The sequence below is a fragment of the Balaenoptera physalus genome (genome assembly GCF_965194825.1).
Source record: "Balaenoptera physalus genome assembly, chromosome: 4".
NCBI classification, from domain to species: Eukaryota; Metazoa; Chordata; class Mammalia; order Artiodactyla; family Balaenopteridae; genus Balaenoptera; species Balaenoptera physalus.
In genome coordinates this window covers 66,942,224-66,960,827 of record NC_138891.1, presented here as the reverse complement: position 1 = coordinate 66,960,827, position 18,604 = coordinate 66,942,224, and the positions used below count along the sequence as shown (strand labels likewise).

General features: G+C 42.2%; 1 protein-coding gene across 8 annotated transcripts in view; it reads right to left on the bottom strand.

Annotated features, from left to right (window-relative positions):
• Positions 1-18,604, bottom strand: part of LPP (LIM domain containing preferred translocation partner in lipoma) — a 692,297-nt gene that overhangs the window by 480,587 nt on the left and 193,106 nt on the right. For 2 of the 8 annotated variants that reach the window (XM_082461505.1, XM_082461503.1), the window contains one exon: positions 2,602-2,688. The exons of the other annotated variants lie outside the window; for them this stretch is intronic. The gene's annotated coding sequence lies outside the window, so the exon portion shown is untranslated. The remainder of the gene's footprint in view (positions 1-2,601; positions 2,689-18,604) is intronic. 8 annotated transcript variants of the gene reach the window in all.

Below are 18,604 nucleotides of genomic sequence, written 5' to 3'. Positions count from 1 at the left end.
GTGTATATAAATGCAAAGGAACTTAGAGTTTACCTGGAAAGTGAAAACAAACATCATAATTATTATATTATAAATGTGGGGAAAAAAATGTGGGGGAAAGGAGATTTACAGGAGTTCTGGGGCTGGTGGACATTGCCCAGGTTAGTGACAAAAGAGCTATATGGGCAGATGGGACTTGAGATAGATGTCACCCTCCAGAAGGAAAGAGGGAAGAGAACTTTTTTCTCTCTTCAAAAGTTCCTTGAGCCATATTGTCTACTGCTCTGCTTTCACTGTATCCTGATAGTTCCCAACTTTAGTCCTGACCTTTCTTCGAAATTTTAGTCCTGAACATACAATAATTCATTTGCTAACCTTTCAAATCTGAAAAGCTAAAAATACCTCCCATTCTGCCCTGTACCCACATAACAGGGGAGCTGCCTTCAGTATTGCCTATGTCAATGACTGCCACCATCCAGTCTCCAAAATTAGAAATCAGGGAGCCTCCTCTGTAGGAGGGTAAGACACTGGCTTCAGGTACTTTGCTTTCCCTCAACACTGTTTCGTGTGTGACAGCTCCACCAAGGACCTTCTGGGATACAGACGTGTTGACCACAGAGGAGTAGGATAGTTTCCAGGTCCCCCACCACAAAACCATCTTAGGAACATTAAAACACTCAATTACTAATGATTCCATCTTAGCTCAGTGAGGTAAGTGCTCAATAATGCTTGTTGAAGGAAGAAAGGAAGGGGAGAAAGGAACGGAGAGAAGGAGAGGGAAGAAAAGGAGACAAGAAGAGAGGGGGGGAAGAGAGAGGATGAGGGTCAGAAGCAGAACCAAAAGGTCAAAAAGGAGCATTTTTATTTTAATTTTAAAATGTGTGTTAAAGTCTCATGGTTTGACTTTGGGTTTGTTTGTATCACTGTCACATGTTGACAGGTACGTGCTCTTAATCACAGCACCAAACTGAACTTCTCTCTGGCCTTCCACTACCCCTTTATCAAAGGAGGGTCAATCAACTCCAGAGTCTAAACAAGGTAAAAGAGAGAAAGGCAAAAGACATGCTTGGTGAAAAGGCATAAGCGTGAGAAGCATGGGCTCTGGCGTCTGACTGCAGGGTCTGAATCTAGGTTCTGTCACCTACCAGCTCTGTGACCTTGGGCAAGGTGACTTAATTGCTGTATGACTCAGTTTCGTGATCCATGAGTGTGAGTTGTAAAGATTTAATGATATAAGCAAAGGAGCGCAATATGATTAGTATGGAAGAGATTTTTCCTCTTTGGAGGGAAACAAACCACTTGAGAATCTTACAGGCGCTGGGGGGAAGGAGATATGCCGCCACACAAATTTAGAGAATTACACAAACAATTTCAGGAGGCTCGTGGACCACTAACCCTTAGGTCAATAGTCCATGAACCAGATGATCTCCAAAATCCCTCCTCTTGCAAAAGCCTGTGACATAAGCAGCTCAGAAACAAACAACGAGTAATTTCTGTAGGCTTTAAGAGAACCAAACATTTACCAACTACACTTGGGATACCTCTGACTTTCATTTGATTGGCAGGAATCTATCAAATGACTATAGGGAACATAGCCAAGTCCACAAGTCCAAAGGAAATCAAAACAAAGTAAGACTCTGCTACAGACTGAATTGTGTTCCCTACAAAATTCATATGTTGAAGCCCTAACTTCCAACATGATGATATTTGGAGATAGGGCCTTTGGGAGGTAATTAGGTTTTGATGAGGGTGGGAGGCCCTGATGATGAAATCAGTGCCTTTATAAGAAAAGACACCAAAGAGTTTGCTCTCTCTCCCCTCTCCATGTGGGGACACAGTGAGAAGGTGGTCTTCTACAAGCCAGAAAAATATACCGCACCAGAACCGGACCATACTGGTACCCTTATCTCAGACTTCTACCCTCCAGAACCATAAAAAATAATAATAATAATGATAAATTTCTGTTGTTTAAGCCACCCAGTCTATGGTATTTTGTTATGGCAGCCCAAGCTGACTAATACAGACTCTGTATCCAAAACAGCACATGACAGGATACTGTAGAGGCAAGCAAATGGGCCAGAAGAGAGCCTGTTTCCTCCTGATGTGAGAAACATACATAGTGGGCTTTACCATGAAAATATTGCCTTATCCCAAGTGTCCAAGGAACAGCATTTTTAATCATAACCTATATAGTTTTATTTTTTACATACTTCTAATAGTTTTTTAATACAACTATAACAGAAAAAGTCACCTGTACTTTTTTACTCACTCCAGTTAACAAATAAAAAGCAAGAGGCAGTAGAATGTGAGGAAAAATTACTCAGGAGTTAGGAGTTCTTGATTTCACACCTGGCTTTCCACAACCAACTTAGGTGACCTTGGAGTTTTAATTACCAATTTCTCTTTATCTTATCTCTATCAAGTCATAGTACTCCCCTTTCAAAAACATCTGCATACTGAAAGAAGTTCAAACTTACTCCTAATTTTCATACTCTGCTCCAAATTATATTTCCGTCTATATTTACCATAGGTTCCCCAACAAGCCCTACTCCGCAGACCCAAAATTCTACTTTCAACCCCTCAAACACAACCCATGCTTTCTTAAGAAGGTCTTTCTCTTACCTCACCCTAGTGCATCATTTTGGGGTGAACTTCCTTCTGTTCTCCAGCAATCAAAAACCTATTCATCATGCCACAGCATGGATGAAACTGGAAAATATTACGGCAAGTGAAAGAGACCGGTCACAAGAGAGCCCATATCATGTGATCACATGCATATGAAATGTTCAGACTGGGCAACTCTACAGAGCAGGAAGTAGATTAGTGGCTGCTTAGGGCTAGGTGAAAGGAGGTTTGGGGAAAGAAGCAGAGACTGCCAATAGGTACAGGGTTTCTGCTGGAGGTGCTGAAAATGTTCCAAAATTGATTTTACCGATGGTTGTGCAACCCTGGGAATATAATAAAAACCACTGAATTGTATACTTCAAAGGAGCTAATTGTATGACATATGAATTAGATCTCAATAAAGCTACTATTTAAAAAAAAAAAAAAGAAGAAGAAAAAACTTGCCCATCCAACTTGGCTTTTCAATTGCTGTATAAATTTACTCTCCCCACCCTGTCAGAATTAAAATCCTTCAATTAAGGCCCCTCGGCCTGTCATCTGTACCTCTGATTAACATATTTCATTCTGGCTGGCGGTATAATTATGTTTAGTTATTCCCATGTCTGCCTACCCCACTAAACTATGAGGGCTTTCAGAGAAAAACAAACCTGTGTCAGACATTTCCATACCCAGGCCTCTGCTAACCATTAGGTTCTTTTGAACACATTAGAAAAATGCACCCGGTCTTGGCTTGGCAAATAGAGGGGGGGCAGGATTTGACGCCCACTTGCCCTCCTGCCCTGGAGCAGGATATAATCCGAATGGCAGTAACCAGTAGCTCTGCCTCTACCCTTTTCCTTCTCACCTCCAGCGGTTCATTACAATACCAAAGGACCCAAGGGAGGCACTCTGAATAGATAAATAAATACATGCAGAATGAAAATGGTACATCTGAAACCATGTCTTATGATAAGACACTCCCAGATTCCAGCAAAAAGCTCAAGGCGTTGGTACTTCAGTTTTTCTTTACTGTTATTTATTTTTATGTTACTTAACAATGACATGAAAAGTGTTTTTCTTACTAATTGGATTCAAGGACTTTGGGTGTACACATGAAATACGGTGAATTATTTTAACAATCTAGGAAGTAGTTAGGAAAACAGAGAGGTCTTCTTTTCTTAAGTCAATTTACAATTACTAAACCAGGTCAGGATGCTACAAAAACCCACCACTTATAGGGGGGAAAAGCAAGGAAATATTCTTTTTTTAAAAAAAATAACTTTATTTATTTAATTATTTTGGGGGGACTGCATTTGATCTTTGTTGCTGCGCACAGGCTTTCTCTAGTTGTGGCGAGTGGGTGCTACTCTTCCTTGGGGTGTGCGGGCTTCTCATTGCGGTGGCTTCTCTTGTTGCGGAGCATGGGCTCTAGGAGCGCAGGCTTCAGTAGTTGTGGCACGAGGGCTCAGTAGTTGTGTCTCACGGGCTCCAGAGCACAGGTTCAGTAGCTGTGGCGCTCGGGCTTAGTTGCTCTGCAGCATGTGGGATATTCCCAGACCAGGGCTCGAACCCGTGTCCCCTGCATTGGCAGGCGGATTCTTAACGACTGCACCACCAGGGAAGTTCAACAAGGAAATATTCTGAAAGGAGTTTTATCATCAAACCAGTTTTCAAAACATTCTTCCTCACCTCAACTTCCACAGTACTTGAGCTGAGCACTGACCATTTTCTACTTTATATGAGAGGTATCTGTCCAAGCCCGCTCCCCTGTGCCCATCTTTCCCTGGCTAATTCCACTTCTTTTGGGAAACACACACACAAACATACAGTTTGCCTTTCGCCCACAAACTAGGCTAAGGGGAAAAAAAAAAAAATTGTTTAATATTCCCACCACACCTTGTACCTTTGCTTTGTGGCACCTATCACAGCCATAATTATATAATTATCTGTGAAATTATGAATGTGGTGGTTGTCACTCCTGGACCAGAAGTCCTATGATGAGAGGGCTTGTATCTGCTGGTATCCACGGTTCTGCCAGTCGGTCATGGTGGGCACTCAAGAACTAACTGTTGATTAACAAAGTGAATCCTTCCCCCTTCAAAGTATTAGGTCCTTATAAACTGGGATAGTGTCAAATTTATTTTGGTATCACTATTCTGTCTGGTAGGTAGGTAATATCACATAATTCATATGTAGATGAAGGAATAAGTGAACTCCAGAGTGGGTCAGTTATGGGGATTGAAGAGACCATCCATTGGAGAGGTGTGTTAGTGGTAAAATCTACTGAGTGGATTAGGAGTTAAAGGCAACCCTCCAAGAAAGCTGGTGCCAGTAAGAGATCTTGGAACAGCATCACATAAAGAAGGAAGGCAGAGTCAGAGAGATGGAAGATGTCTGTGACCTAAGATTTATGTCAATGTCCTTGGGCTCTAAGAGTTAATTGTCTCCCAATTTCAATGGGTGTGACTCTTTCCCAGATGCAACTGGGCTACAAATCTTGGGTGGTATGCAAGCAGAGCCCAAGAAAACCAGGCCTTCAGAAAAATAAAAACACAGCAAAACCAAAACAAGCTGAAGCAGCCGGGAGACTCTGGTGGAGAGTCTTCAACCAGAACTCACTCAGATAAAGTTAAGCAGGCATGAGAAAGTCGGAGCGCGCACGTCACGCAGAAAACAAACGGGCCGCAACTTGAAACTTGCCTCCCCTGTGGAGACTTGTCCAGAGTCACACCACAGCAACCTCAACTGGCTTTTGATGTGAAAAGGTCATTCCGTCAAACACACTTTGGGGAGATGCCAATGGCAGGCCTCCCTGAGGGCTTCAAAGACTCTAAGGTTGGCCAGAAAACAAACGGTGCGCATACAGGAAGATACTACCCATTGCCAAACCCTGTATCAGACATTGGAAATACACACTCCAGCACTGAAAACCTGCAATCAAGATGCTGGAAATCTAATGTGGAGTTAAATGACAACCACCACCAAAAACCTCAAGCGCTAAATGAGAATCGTGGAGCTGATTAGATGAGGACTCTGAACACAGAACACACCTGGGATCGCTGGAGAGTTCTTCAAATCTATCTAGCTGCCGTCGTCCTGGGGCACCAGAGCAGAGTCTGAATCCCAGCTCTGCCACTCACTGGCTGTGCAGCCTTGGGAAAGTTACTTGAGCTCTCTGTGCTTATGTGTCCTCATTTGTAAAATGAAGATGATGATGGCCCTCAGTTTAAATGTGAGCTCTGATTACTGATCAGCGACTGAACCTGTGAGGGGTAAAAAAAAAACTGCTGAACAGAATCACAAATCCCAGAACAGAAGGGCCCTGACATTCAACCAGAGTCCAAGTGCTTCTTTTACAAAGAACACGTCTCAGGCCCAGGGAAGGGAGAAACGTACCCACAACCACTGAGTAAATAGCCAGCTGATCCAGGTAAGCAGCCGCCTGCTGATTTATGACGCCAGGTGCTATTCGCTAACACACAGATCTGCTGTCAGAATTGTGAACCAACAGATGTACAAGGCTTAAAACGGTACCTGGCTCAAAAGCAGCAGTGTAGTTGTGTTTGCTATTATTATCGCTTACCTGATTGCTATAAATATGCTCACAAGTACTTATAGGGTGCTTTATAGTTTACAAAGCCTTTTTCATATCCCTTATCTCATGTAATCCACACAATTCCAGGAATCATGATTCCCCGAGCCCCGATGAAGAGACTGGGTCAAATGAAGCTCAGAGAGGTCTTTTGGTTTTCCCAGGATCCCACAGCTAGTTAGCAGAGAAGTGCAACCCAGAACCCATATTTTCCACTGTTAACTTTAAGGCCCTTGCCTTCTTCACATGATACTACACCACCGTTATTGCAAGCACCAGACTACAGATTCTGCAGTAGCTTTTTAATGGGGAATTTCCTAAGATCTCTAACCACCAAATCCTTCTACCTAAAGGAAAAAACTCAAAGGCATGAGAATTTTTTTTTGCTTTTGCTACAGCTGGGTGAAACCTCACAGAAGGAATGTCTTCCTTGGATCTGAGCTTTCTTTCCTGTCTTTGAAGCGAGATAGCCCTCCTGCTGAAGACATGGGCAATGGAGAAAGGAGAGAGGGGCTGAAACTAGGAGAAAGGGGGAGAGAAAGAGGAGAGAAATAACCACACAATAATGTATAACTAAGCCATAGCCCTCAAGCACTTGGTGACAGCCAGTTCTTCTCCTTATGTCGAAAACCTTAGATACCCCCTTGCTGTAGTGAATCTCTCAGCCTGAAATAAGAGAGATTAAAATGTTCGGCATGACCCTCTTTTTCACACTTATCTCTTCCATGGAAGTGAATCGATTTCTCAAGTGAACAGTATCAAAGACCTGGCCTGAGGTGGGTGAAGTTCTTTTTAAAAAAAAAAAAAGGAGACAACCAAGGAACTATGGAGGGTCTTCTTACCTTGAGGGTAAAAGAGTTTCTAATTATGGGCATCTATCTATCATCTGTGTAGGTACATATCTACCTACCTACTATCTAATCAAGAGAAGCAATTAACTCCTTTCTTTTTAACAGAGTGTACAATAAATAAAAAGTTACTAGGCTTACTTTAGTAAGTAAGTGAGAGTTCTTGATTTTTAGCTCTGGTTTTGTCACTAACTAGTAAAGAGACTTAGAAAGGTCACTGAAGCCTTCTGGGCCTCTATTTCCTCATCTGTCAAGTGCAGGCTGGGACAAGATCAACAAGGACCCTTCCCGCATTAAAAAAAAAAAAAAAAAAAAAGCTAATATCCTAAATAAACAAAAAAAATGCCATGATGGTCAAGCCAACTGTTTCAGAAAAGTTGAAGAAAGTATTGTTTCCTCCACAAGCCCTGGTTTTGAATGCAAGAAACATGTCAGTTTAAAAGTACCCATATTCGTGCCTTTGATGGTGAAAGAGTCCCCCACCAAAAGCCATAAAAGTTTTGCTTAAAAACAACCTATTTTCAGGAACAACTCTCCAAGTTAAAGCCCTAATTCACAAAATTGGGTTTGGCTGGTATAATACTGTCTTCTTTCTGCAGTTATTAGGCTCTAAAAGGGTTATTTTTTTTTTTTTCCTCCTAACAACATTTCATTTGAAAAGTGTTTGATCCTGAAATAAACTTGTAATTTCTCCTATGGAGAAGGGAGGGCAGGTGAAGGTCTATAGTTTAGCCCAGATGACTTTATATTTCACACAAGATGATTACAAGACGACAGATGTGAACCTTAAGAATTTTAACAATAAAGTCATGCTATCCAAAGAATGTTCCACAGAACACGAGTCTGGGAAATCATCCACAAAATGGTTCCATGATAAAATAAATTTGACAAAGCCTGAATTTCACATTACAGAAAGGAATGGTGTGGTTATTTTTTTTTTTTTACCTATAGGTCTTCTCAGAGTTAATCTTGCTAAAGGTACAGGAAGAATCTCCAAAATGGAGATTGCAATAAAAGCAACTGATTCCCAACCTGATTTGGCCATTTGTAGAGCTAGCACACCACGGAGCACACTTTAGGGACTGTTGCCAATGGACCATGACAAGGACAAAGCTTTAGCCCTGACAAAATCCCTACCCCTGAAAGGTAAGGTCTACAATTCAGTTAGGAACTTGCATGTTTAACTCTATCTTTATGTGCACCAGATTTTACAACAGATGTAACTATAACCAACTAGAAACTTTGATAAAGTGATTTCTATCTTGAAACTTTCTTGTAAATCTAGAAGGAGCCTCATGCCAGGAGGGCTGGGTTTTCCCTGTGCTACAGATACACTCTGTGATGTTAGGCAATGCTAAAGGGAACTTTTTCCCCTCTCTCCTTCTCTCTCTTTTTTTTTTTAATTATTCATAGGCTTAACACAGAATCAATTTTCCTTAAGGCAGAGAAACAATGAGAAAATAAGCAGAGAGAGCTAACAAGGTAATTGAGAACGGGATGTTTCCCCATCTAAGGGAAAGACCCCACTGTACACATCAATATTTGTCTCAGGGCCTCAGTTTTCTCACATTCAGAATGAGGTTAGTGGATTCCATGGTCTCACATCTCATGCTTCTGTGACTTTTTAGGGTGGCTCACCATCATCTCTGAAGGCGATTCCAAGGATGCTTTGAGCAGTGGAAGCAACTTAGGACCAAGCGCTCCCTGTGCTGGAATGGTACCCCCACAAGGAGTGCTACTTGCATCTACACGTTCCAGGGTGTTGGCTAAAACTCCAGGCTCGTTATTTTGCAACCATGCCATGTTATGGTTGGCCAGCTGACATTATGGTGCCTCATCTTGCTAAAAGTGTCAGTAAGTTCAAAACCACCTCGACATGGCAGAGAGCTGATGGAGAGCAGCCACAGCGCTGAAGCACACTCACCAACCACCCACAGGGCTGCTGGTAGCATCCTGACTTATAATGACCTGCTTCTACAGGAAAGGCATTTAAATACACAGATCTATTGCCCAGCATATAACGTATTCCAGGAAATACTCATACTTCCCGCCCAGATTTATTTTTAAGGGCAGAGGATAGAGTGATTTTAACACTGGTTCTTAAAAAAAAAAAAGAAGAAGGGGCTTCCCTGGTGGCGCAGTGGTTAGGAATCCGCCTGCCAATGCAGGGGACACGGGTTCGTGCCCCGGTCCGGGAAGATCCCACATGCCGCGGAGCGGCTAGGCCCGTGAGCCACAACTACTGAGCCTGCGCGTCTGGAACCTGTGCTCTGCAACGGGAGAGGCCGCGACAGTGAGAGGCCCGCGCACCGCGATGAAGAGTGGCCCCCGCTCGCTGCAACTGGAGAAAGCCCTTGCACAGAAACGAAGACCCAACACAGCCAAAAATAAATAAATAAATAAATTTACCAAAAAAAAAAAAAGAAGAAGAAGAGACAAGGAGGAAAAAGTGACACTTTGATATATATATATATGCAAAAGCACCTATATCTCCCCTAAAAGTGATCTGAGAAAGCATAAAGAGCACTCAGTTGGCCTTCATTATAATCCCTCTACAAACATCCAACATTTCCTGCCTTTGTCTCTCCCATTCCTCCTCTCTTACACCGCCTTTAAAACACATTCATTAGAATGTACCTCTCTTACACCCCCTTTAAAAGACATTCATTAGAATGGCTCCTTCGTCCACTTTTTTTTTTTTAATTTATTTATTTTATTTATTTATGGCTGTGTTGGGTCTTCGTTTCTGTGCGAGGGCTTTCTCTAGTTGCGGCAAGTGGGGGCCACTCTTCATCGCGGTGCGCGGGCCTCTCACTGTCGCGGCCTCTCTTGTTGCGGAGCACAGGCTCCAGACGCGCAGGCTCAGTAATTGTGGCTCACGGGCCCAGTTGCTCCGCGGCATGTGGGATCTTCCCAGACCAGGGCTCGAACCCGTGTCCCCTGCATTGGCAGGCAGACTCTGAACCACTGCGCCACCAGGGAAGCCCCCGTCCATTTTTTTATACAGGACCTGGGGACTATGAAAGCCTCACTCACACACTCACTGGCTTTCCAACTGAGATTCCACCTGCAATAACAGCTCTCCAAAGGGCCTGGATAGTGGCCAGAGGGCAGCACGAGGAAAACGTGAGAAAACCAACTGCAGTTCACTCGCTTCACTTAGCCTGGGAATTCTTTTCCCCTTTTCGGTCAGGTCAAATTCTACCCAGCATTCAGGTCCCAGATCAAATCCCTCCTCCTCCAGGAAGACTTCCTTCATTTTCTCCACATTTGCATTCAACCCCAACCAAAGTTAATGTCTCTCTCCTCTAAGGACCACAGATTCCTTAACTAGACCTCTTAATATTTAGGAATACTATTCAAATATCTTAACTCTCATTGGCACAATCTCTAGTCTGTCTCCAATAAGAGTTATCTGCATTAACTTTCATCAACCCCAATTTCCCCTTCAAAAAGTCCCTTAAGGGCAGAGACTGGGTCTTGTTGAATTCATCAAATGTAAAGATAAAACCTGTCTAAAGAAAGACTTAAAACAAGTATATAAATAATTATCTTACAGGAATGATTCTATTAAAGATAAAACGACAAGGATAGATGAAGGATCCCAGACTAGAAGTGAAGCAAGTCCGTGTGGGATGTGTACTAAAGACCTTCACACACAGAACAGTACATTGCCTTATAAAAATGAAGGCAGCTAACATTAACTGAGCACCGGCTATGAGTCAGGTAGAGCCTTAAACATTTTCCAGGTATTAACTCTCTTAATCTTCAAAGCAACCTTGGAGGTAGGTACTGTTTTTACCTCCATTCGATAAGGGGATGAGTCAAAGAGAGCTCACACAACTTGCCCAAGCAAATAGAAGAGCTGGCTTCACACTTCAGCAAAGAGACTCCAGCTAACGTGCTTGACCGCCACGCTCTCCTGCTTCTGCAAAAGACTGTCCACATCCTGCACAACGGAAGAGGGAGGTGGTACTCTCCAGAACCCAGCCAAAGGAGGTACTTTTGCAAAAGGACCCAAGAAGTAACAGCATACGGGTAAAGGAAACTTTAAGGATAAACATCACATTCTAGACGTCTCTACCTGCGCAATTTGAAAGGAGAAGACTAAAGCCACTTTAAAGCTGTAGCTTTTTCTAATTTACCTGACTTCCTCAAACTGGAACTTACTCATTCTTTGCTGAGAGCAGTGAGGCTGAACTTCTTTTTCCTTGCACTGTTATTTTATGAGTGAAAGAAATGGGGTTGTTACCTTGACTGCTAATGTTAGAGATGCTTTGTGAAGACCTGGCCAGTATTTTCCTTCCAGAAAAGGGGAAAGGCCTTTTAGCAAAGAACTGGATGTGAAAAATCAAACTTAAATGATGAAAGAGAGCATCTTGTGGCCAATCTTAATGATACTTAATTCTCAGATGAGGAATTCTATAGTAAACAACCTCTTGATTCTGTGCAAAACATTTTTAATTTCATGCCCTGCTAATCACACAGCTGTTAAATTTTCCTTCCCATCAGTTGTAAAAAAACAAATAGATAATAATTGTAATAATAATTTAAGAAACAGTTGGGCTTCAAACAAAATTTGAGTCCTCATGAATTTTCCCATCTGGAATTAATAATGTAGTGGATAGTGAAATTGAGTCACCATCAAGTCAGTGGATTCAGTTGATATAAACTTATATTACATGATTATAAGTATCAAAATGTAAGGCTCTAAACATCAAAGGCTTCTGACACGCGGGCCACAGAATGTAAAGTCAATCTACACTGCATTCCCAGACAAGTCTGGCACCTGATGTTTCTTCCAACAGATTTTAACAACCTGTTTCCTTTCACTGTGACCTTATCTCCTCTTGGCCACAATAGGCACTATACACATATAAGTACCACCTAGACTTGGTGTTACAGGCTTGGCGATCCAGAGCCTAGAGAAGAGAAAAATCAGTGTGAACGCATCAATCTAATCAATACACGGACATTTTTAAAAGGCAATCGTTAATGCTGCAAATCAAAACAAGAGTGAGGATGAAAGGGGGTTTTTTAATAGTTGGGGAACAGAGAAAGAGGTGGTCCAAAGGAGTATGATGATATGGTAGCAAGGGTGAGCCAACTTTGCAGGCAAGAGAGGCTAAGGACCAGGAAAGAAAACACCAGCAAGGAAGTGGCAAAAAGGGATATCCTGTAAAGAAGGAGGGGACAAATATACTAAAGGAAATAAAATAAGCATAGTCAGATGGACCAGAATATCAGCAGGGGATCTTCAAAGAAGATCTTCTGTTTCTGTGCATCAATACTTTTCCTATAACCTGGGCTATAAAACACTATAGGAAATGCCTGGAGTACTAACACAGTGTCTCTTCATCTGGCTTGCTCCAACCTAAAGTTGGTTTGCTGAAATCCTTTCAGTTCTTCAAGGCATGCTTACACACCACCTCCTTCAGGCGCCCCTCCTCCGGGTTCCCACAGCATGCCACCTGTGTACCTCTCCTTTGTCACCTAGCTGGTTTGGCTTTGTGAAACAGCTAGTTGTGCATGTGTCTATGTCTCCCACTGGACTGTAAACTCCGTGAAAGAAGAAATTACACATCCCACCATATTTTTATTCCTCAGTGCCTGATCTAGACTTTGCACTGTAGGCCCTTAAGGAATGCATATGCTATCTTAAGAAAACCTAGAAGGGGACACTTCCTGTTTTAGGTATTCTTGTTACAGAAAACAGAAATTTAAGGATTTATAAACTTGACCACTAGCAGTCACCCTACAAACCCCTGTAAGTGACAACCACTATGAATATTTCATCACTCAAGTTTACATGAAAAGTTCATAAAATGAACACAGTTTTCATAATCATTATCATGGCCTACCCGCAGAAAAAGTTCAATATAAAGGCACGTTGCTTTTCTGACCTGAGCACGGGCTTATAACTGTCAGTGTCAGTGTGAGAATCATTTCCAGAAACTGAAAAGAACTTTCCTGAAATCTCAGCATCACTTCAGCCCCACCCTCCACTCCACATCTCATCAAAAACCAACAGCATTTCCTTCATGCCTCATCATTAATGATAAAGTGAATGAGTCAACTGCACAAAACAAACAAAACACTAACAATAATTTACTGTGAACATCGTTGCATTTGTACCACACTTTATGTACCCACTCTCTCATTTGATGTTTTCCATGAGCTTCTGCAGCAGGAGGAAATGGAATAATTATTTTAGAGATGAGAAAACTCAACTCTACACGATGTGATTTGCCCCAAAACACACAGCTCATGACAACCTGTGAATTCAGGATTCCAGATTCTCCATCCGGACTTACGTTCATTTATTCAACGTTGTCTCTCTTATCTAAAGCATTTAAGCAGACACAAGAAGTTGATAATGAAGCCCCAGAGACTTACATAAATGAGAAGTTATCTAAATCAGATAGGGCCTAGCTGAGTTCCATTAGAATATGAAAGAAGGAAAGAAAAAGAGAGAGAAAGGAAGAAAGAAACCACTTTGCGTAAAGATAGTTAAATTTCCTGGAAAACAGGGGTCTTGAACTGTACTTTAAAGGTGTATTAATCAAAGTGAGCCCACAAACTGACAGTTTCAGAATCATCTGGGAGCTTGTTAGAAATACAAATTCTCCCACACTGTGTTCTCAGACCTCCGGGACCATAGCCTCTGAGGGTGAGATTCCCCAAGTGATTCCAATGCACAGCAAGTTTGAAAAGTGTCGCTTGAACGTTACGATCAGACCTGAGCAAATAACAAGAAGGTAACAGGTAGGTTCCAGGAAGGGGGTGTGGAAGTGGGGTGACATTAAAAATTCAGAGGCCTAGAACCCAGAAAACTCAAAATATGTCAGCGAAGAAGGTCCAGAACTCTGGGCTGGAGAAGAAGTATCCTGTGAAGGACGGGGTCTGAATGAAGTGACGATGAAGTCACACCGTAGAGAAAGCTGAATGCAGGCAGAGCAGGGCAGCTCTAGAATCACTCAGGCCCCACGTTTGAACCTTGAGAGAAAGCATGTAGCCCTAAGCAACAAGAGCATCATGCAGTTCAGGACCAAGAGGTCCCACGGGGTTCAGAAGGTCTTTAGAGGAGAACCTCTTTTACAACCTGGAGAAACACTAAGTTCACCAGGCAGACAAGGATGGAAAGGAACATGGTCAAGGTCCAAGATATAAAACAACGTGATGTATTCAGCACCACTGAGACCCCCTGGATTCGGTGTCCTCATCTATACAAGAAGAGATTAATAATCCTAACCTAGTGGGATTGTTGAGGGGATTAAGTGAGAAAGTGTTACACCACGCTGACTCCGAATGTGGTGTCTGGGAAGGAGGAGACATTCAACACAGTCCACTGCCTTTCTTCCCCTTTCAGGACAATGCAGCACATGAGAGTGAGCCAGGCTCCTCGCCCTCTCCGGGGCTGGTTGGCAAGCTCCTGACTTGAAGGATGTTTTCTCATAAATGTTCACAGGGCAGCCTGCTGGGGGTGGTCCTGTGGTTGCGATCTATTGCACTCAGACACATTCCAAGACCTAGGGCTCCTTCACTTCCTGCTTCTCACTCTTACTTTTTCAGAGGGGCTGCAGGTTCTCAAGGTTATCTTGGGCACAGCTTTCTTTCTAAATGACACATAACCATTTCTACAGGCAAAAGTGCTCTGTGCAACTTCTTCTTTCAGAATGGGACTTCGGGCTGCCCTGAGAGTGGATCTGCTTCTCCTCTCAGAGGATCTGTTGGACAGCAGACACAGATCAGTCCAGCTGGTGGGCTGGAGGTCTCTGGGAGTCTATCTACTCGGGGATGTTAACTAGGGTTGCTCAAAGGGAAAAACCAAGTTCCAGAGTCAAATGAAAGTAAGCTGACGGCTGTCCCACAGGGCTTCCTGAAAGATTTAACAAGCTAACATACATTGTCAATACCTAAGAGGGCGCCAGAGTATGCTGCATTCTCCAGGCTTACGGGGGACACATTTTTTTAGACTGGTATCTCCTTGGACTAGTATTTATGGACCACGCACAAGAAAATAAATTGAGTCAAAGCATGATCTACGTAAGGCAGGGATCATCTATTTGCCTACAGTTGACTCCCAGAAAGATGATGAAGATGGCAGTTTTTGGTTATGCTTTTCCATCTTCCCATTCATTACCTTACTCACCATGTCCTCCCCTTCCTCCACATGCCCCTTCCCTTCTCCGTTCCTCAGTGCACACAGTTTTGGAAAGAATCTGCTAAACTCATCAGCATTTGATGAACTAACGCCTTCTTTTTCACCACCCTGCACTTCGATGACTCTATTCCATTGTTCATTCCATTTGCTCAGAAAGCCTCCCCCTTTATCAAAATCCCGCTCAAGGCCAACCCAAGTGTCACTTTCCCCAGGAAGCCCTCCTTAATCCCCTGCCCTCCACCCCAGTTGGAAGTGATCATTCTTTTCTCTTCTCTGAACTTTCTCAGCAAGTTTCTACTTTCTACTTTATAGTTATTTGTGTGCTGTCTCACCTTCACCTGTTGGTTCACCCCTTTCCTAATACTTTCACACCTATCATCTTGTTTCAGCCTCATGACATGCTGGGAGGTAGAACAGGCAGGTATAATTACACCCACAGTATGGAGACAACGTAGCTTAGTGGTTAAGAGAGCAGCTGCTGGGAACAGACTACCTGAGTTCAAGTCCTGGGCTGTACCTTTTGGTTTGTCCCCATGTCATCCCCTCTATCCAAACAATCCTTTATACTATTCCACTTCGACCAAAACTATACACAAAATGCTTCCTGTTCCATTGAAAACTGGATGTCTAGAGTTTGACATTGGTTTAGAACATTTTGCCTCATCTCACCAGTTTCTTTAAGGAACAAGTCAGGAACCACTCCTGGTTTTTTTCTAGTTATCCTATACATGGATTTTGGGTCATCCCTTCCCCCCACCAAGCCCAATAAGCCCAGGTGCATCCCCAGTGGCTGATATGTGACTCAATAAAAGAACATCCTGTCTTGGCACTCAGCTACTGCTTCTGGGCTTACACCGTTTTGATGAGATCTGTTACCAAAGGGTCATTTCACTATAAGAAACTGTCATGACAAAATTGTACACTTGACCATTCTCTCCCTTCACAATTTCAGATATTAGGAGAGTTAAACTAATCCCCGAACTTGATCCCTGAGGAACTTTGAAAATGATGCTTCTGAATGTCTAGCAAAATAGACATTCATCCTCTCTCCCATTTTAAGGACACTTTTTTCAATCTATGAGAAATATTTTCTCCAATTTGATTTTATTATGTTCATACTTAAAGGCTTTTCTAAAGTCTTGCTACGTCATATCCCTTGATCATTTGTTATTCTTACAGTCTCTTCCTTGATTTGTAATTCACAACTTTTTAATTCACCTGCCCCATCATTCTGGGGAACATACACAGGAATATGTCCTGCAGAGTGGATCAAGGTGGTAGTGTATGGGGTGGAGGGAAGGAGAAAATAATGGATGAAGTAAAATTCCAAGTTGTAGGTGCTCACCCTCCTCCCCAAATTGGCTGAAACGCTCCAGCTTAAGGAGTAACATTCATATCCTCAACCAAAAGCAGATCAAATACCTGCCAAAGCTTCTATAACTTCCTCTGTCTGTACTTGTTCTAAACAATAGTCTTTGATGATGTAAACATCTGCCAAATTGGAAAGTAAGTTTATTAAGACTAAAAAGCCGCAAGGATTAGAATCAGACATAGATAGGTCCTCAGTTAGTGGCCCTTCCCTCAAATCTCACCACGGAGAATCCTTTGCCATTGAAAGGACTTCCACAGAGGCCACATGGATGCACAGGCAGAACCTGAGGCCAGATTAGCCGAGATCTGCTGGTGTGGCCGCCAGCTGAAATCTCTCAGGAAATGAGCCGCAGAATCAGAGAACACTGACTTTACATCGCATAGTAGAGTGGTTGCCAACAGGTAGGCAAGTTGGTCGCTTAAGCAGTGGAGCCTTTTATTTAAATGAAATAGTATATAAAACTAAATTAAAACAGATCTAAGAGTGAGCTGCTCAGGCAGAAGGGCCCAGAGTCCTCGCCACTCTCCCCGCACCCCATCATCTGAGGCTGTACATCCACCCAGAACTCTGGGCTCCTTGAAGGCATAAGTTTAAAAATTCACTAATCTAATCTAATTTCAACCTTAATAATTCTTCAGAGGAAACTGAGGCCCAGAGATTGAGTGTGGTCCTTGTATCCAGAGCTAGTAAGTAGCATAGCCACAAATTCTTCCGAACGAAACCATGCTGCCTTTTCCCAAGCATATAGTATTTATGTTCTAGGATTCTGCCCTTTTATTAGGATGAAGAAGTTGGTATGATCAATGTGCCAAGCAAAATTCAAAAATGCGCCCAAGGTCAAAGAGTAAGGACATCTAAATTAAACCTTGGGAAACCCAGCTTGGAGGAACACGAAACATCCATTCTATGAAGGTTTCATGTGCTGGTTTTGCAGTGAAAACAACAAAATTACAGTAGGGGAATTTTTTTTTTTCTTTTAGCTTCTATACATAAATGTGTCAGGCACAAAAGTCAAACTACTCTGAAATGTTAAATCCATTCAGTTGTAAGTAAAGGAAAACATTGCAGCATTTGTGTGAGCTGTGGGAGACACGTAACCCAAATGTGTTCTTTGGGTTAGTAACTTGAACTTGGAATTCATTGAAAAAGTGCGAGGAACCTACAAGAAAGAGAACTGAGCAAAAAACACTGTGAGACACGTTTGATATAATAGTCATATGATTAACAAACTGTCACATCAAACTTTCCCACAACGTGGGAACACTTTGACACTTCATATTTTTAAAACTGACATTTTGATTCATTACTGTAAATAGCACATTAGGTTAAATATTGTGACAAGGAACAGATCATATATATATGATCATATATATACATATATATTCACTCTATATATTACGTGTGTATATTTTTCCTAGCTCTGTAACATTTTAGAATATACGCAACCTTTTCTTACAGTGACAGTTTGGGCCAGTATGTAAACAGGCTATATTGCACTACTTAACTATCCATTTTTCTTGCAAGTAGGCAGATGGACAACATTTCTTCATTCCACGGAAAGTATATGAGGCAGAGGAATTTCAAAAGTAATAGGATGACTTCTAAGAAATTCTGAATAAGTCTATCAACTCCAAGTAAAGGATTTTATCAAAGTTGTTTTGATTTACTGCACTTGCGTTCACAAAATCATTGTCACAACATGCATAAAACATTTCTCTTGTCTTCAAGGTGTTCCCAATCTATTTAAAGAGACACACACATATGCAATTCTAAAGCAAGGCAGACTGCTTCACACATGCAAGAAAAGTGCAAAATGCTGCTTCTTTTCTTCCTTTCCTTTATTTATTTAGTGTGCATGTGCGTTGCTTATAATAAATAACATGTTTTCTAAGCCATAGCTCAGTGTAAACTAATTCAATCAAATTAAGCAAAGTGTGGGCATCAGTGGGGGCTGAAGAAATTTAGAAAGTTTGCAAGAACACTCAGATTCCCAAGCCAAGCTTTCTTCGCAAAGAAAATATAAAGATAGTGTTTGGTTTCCATCT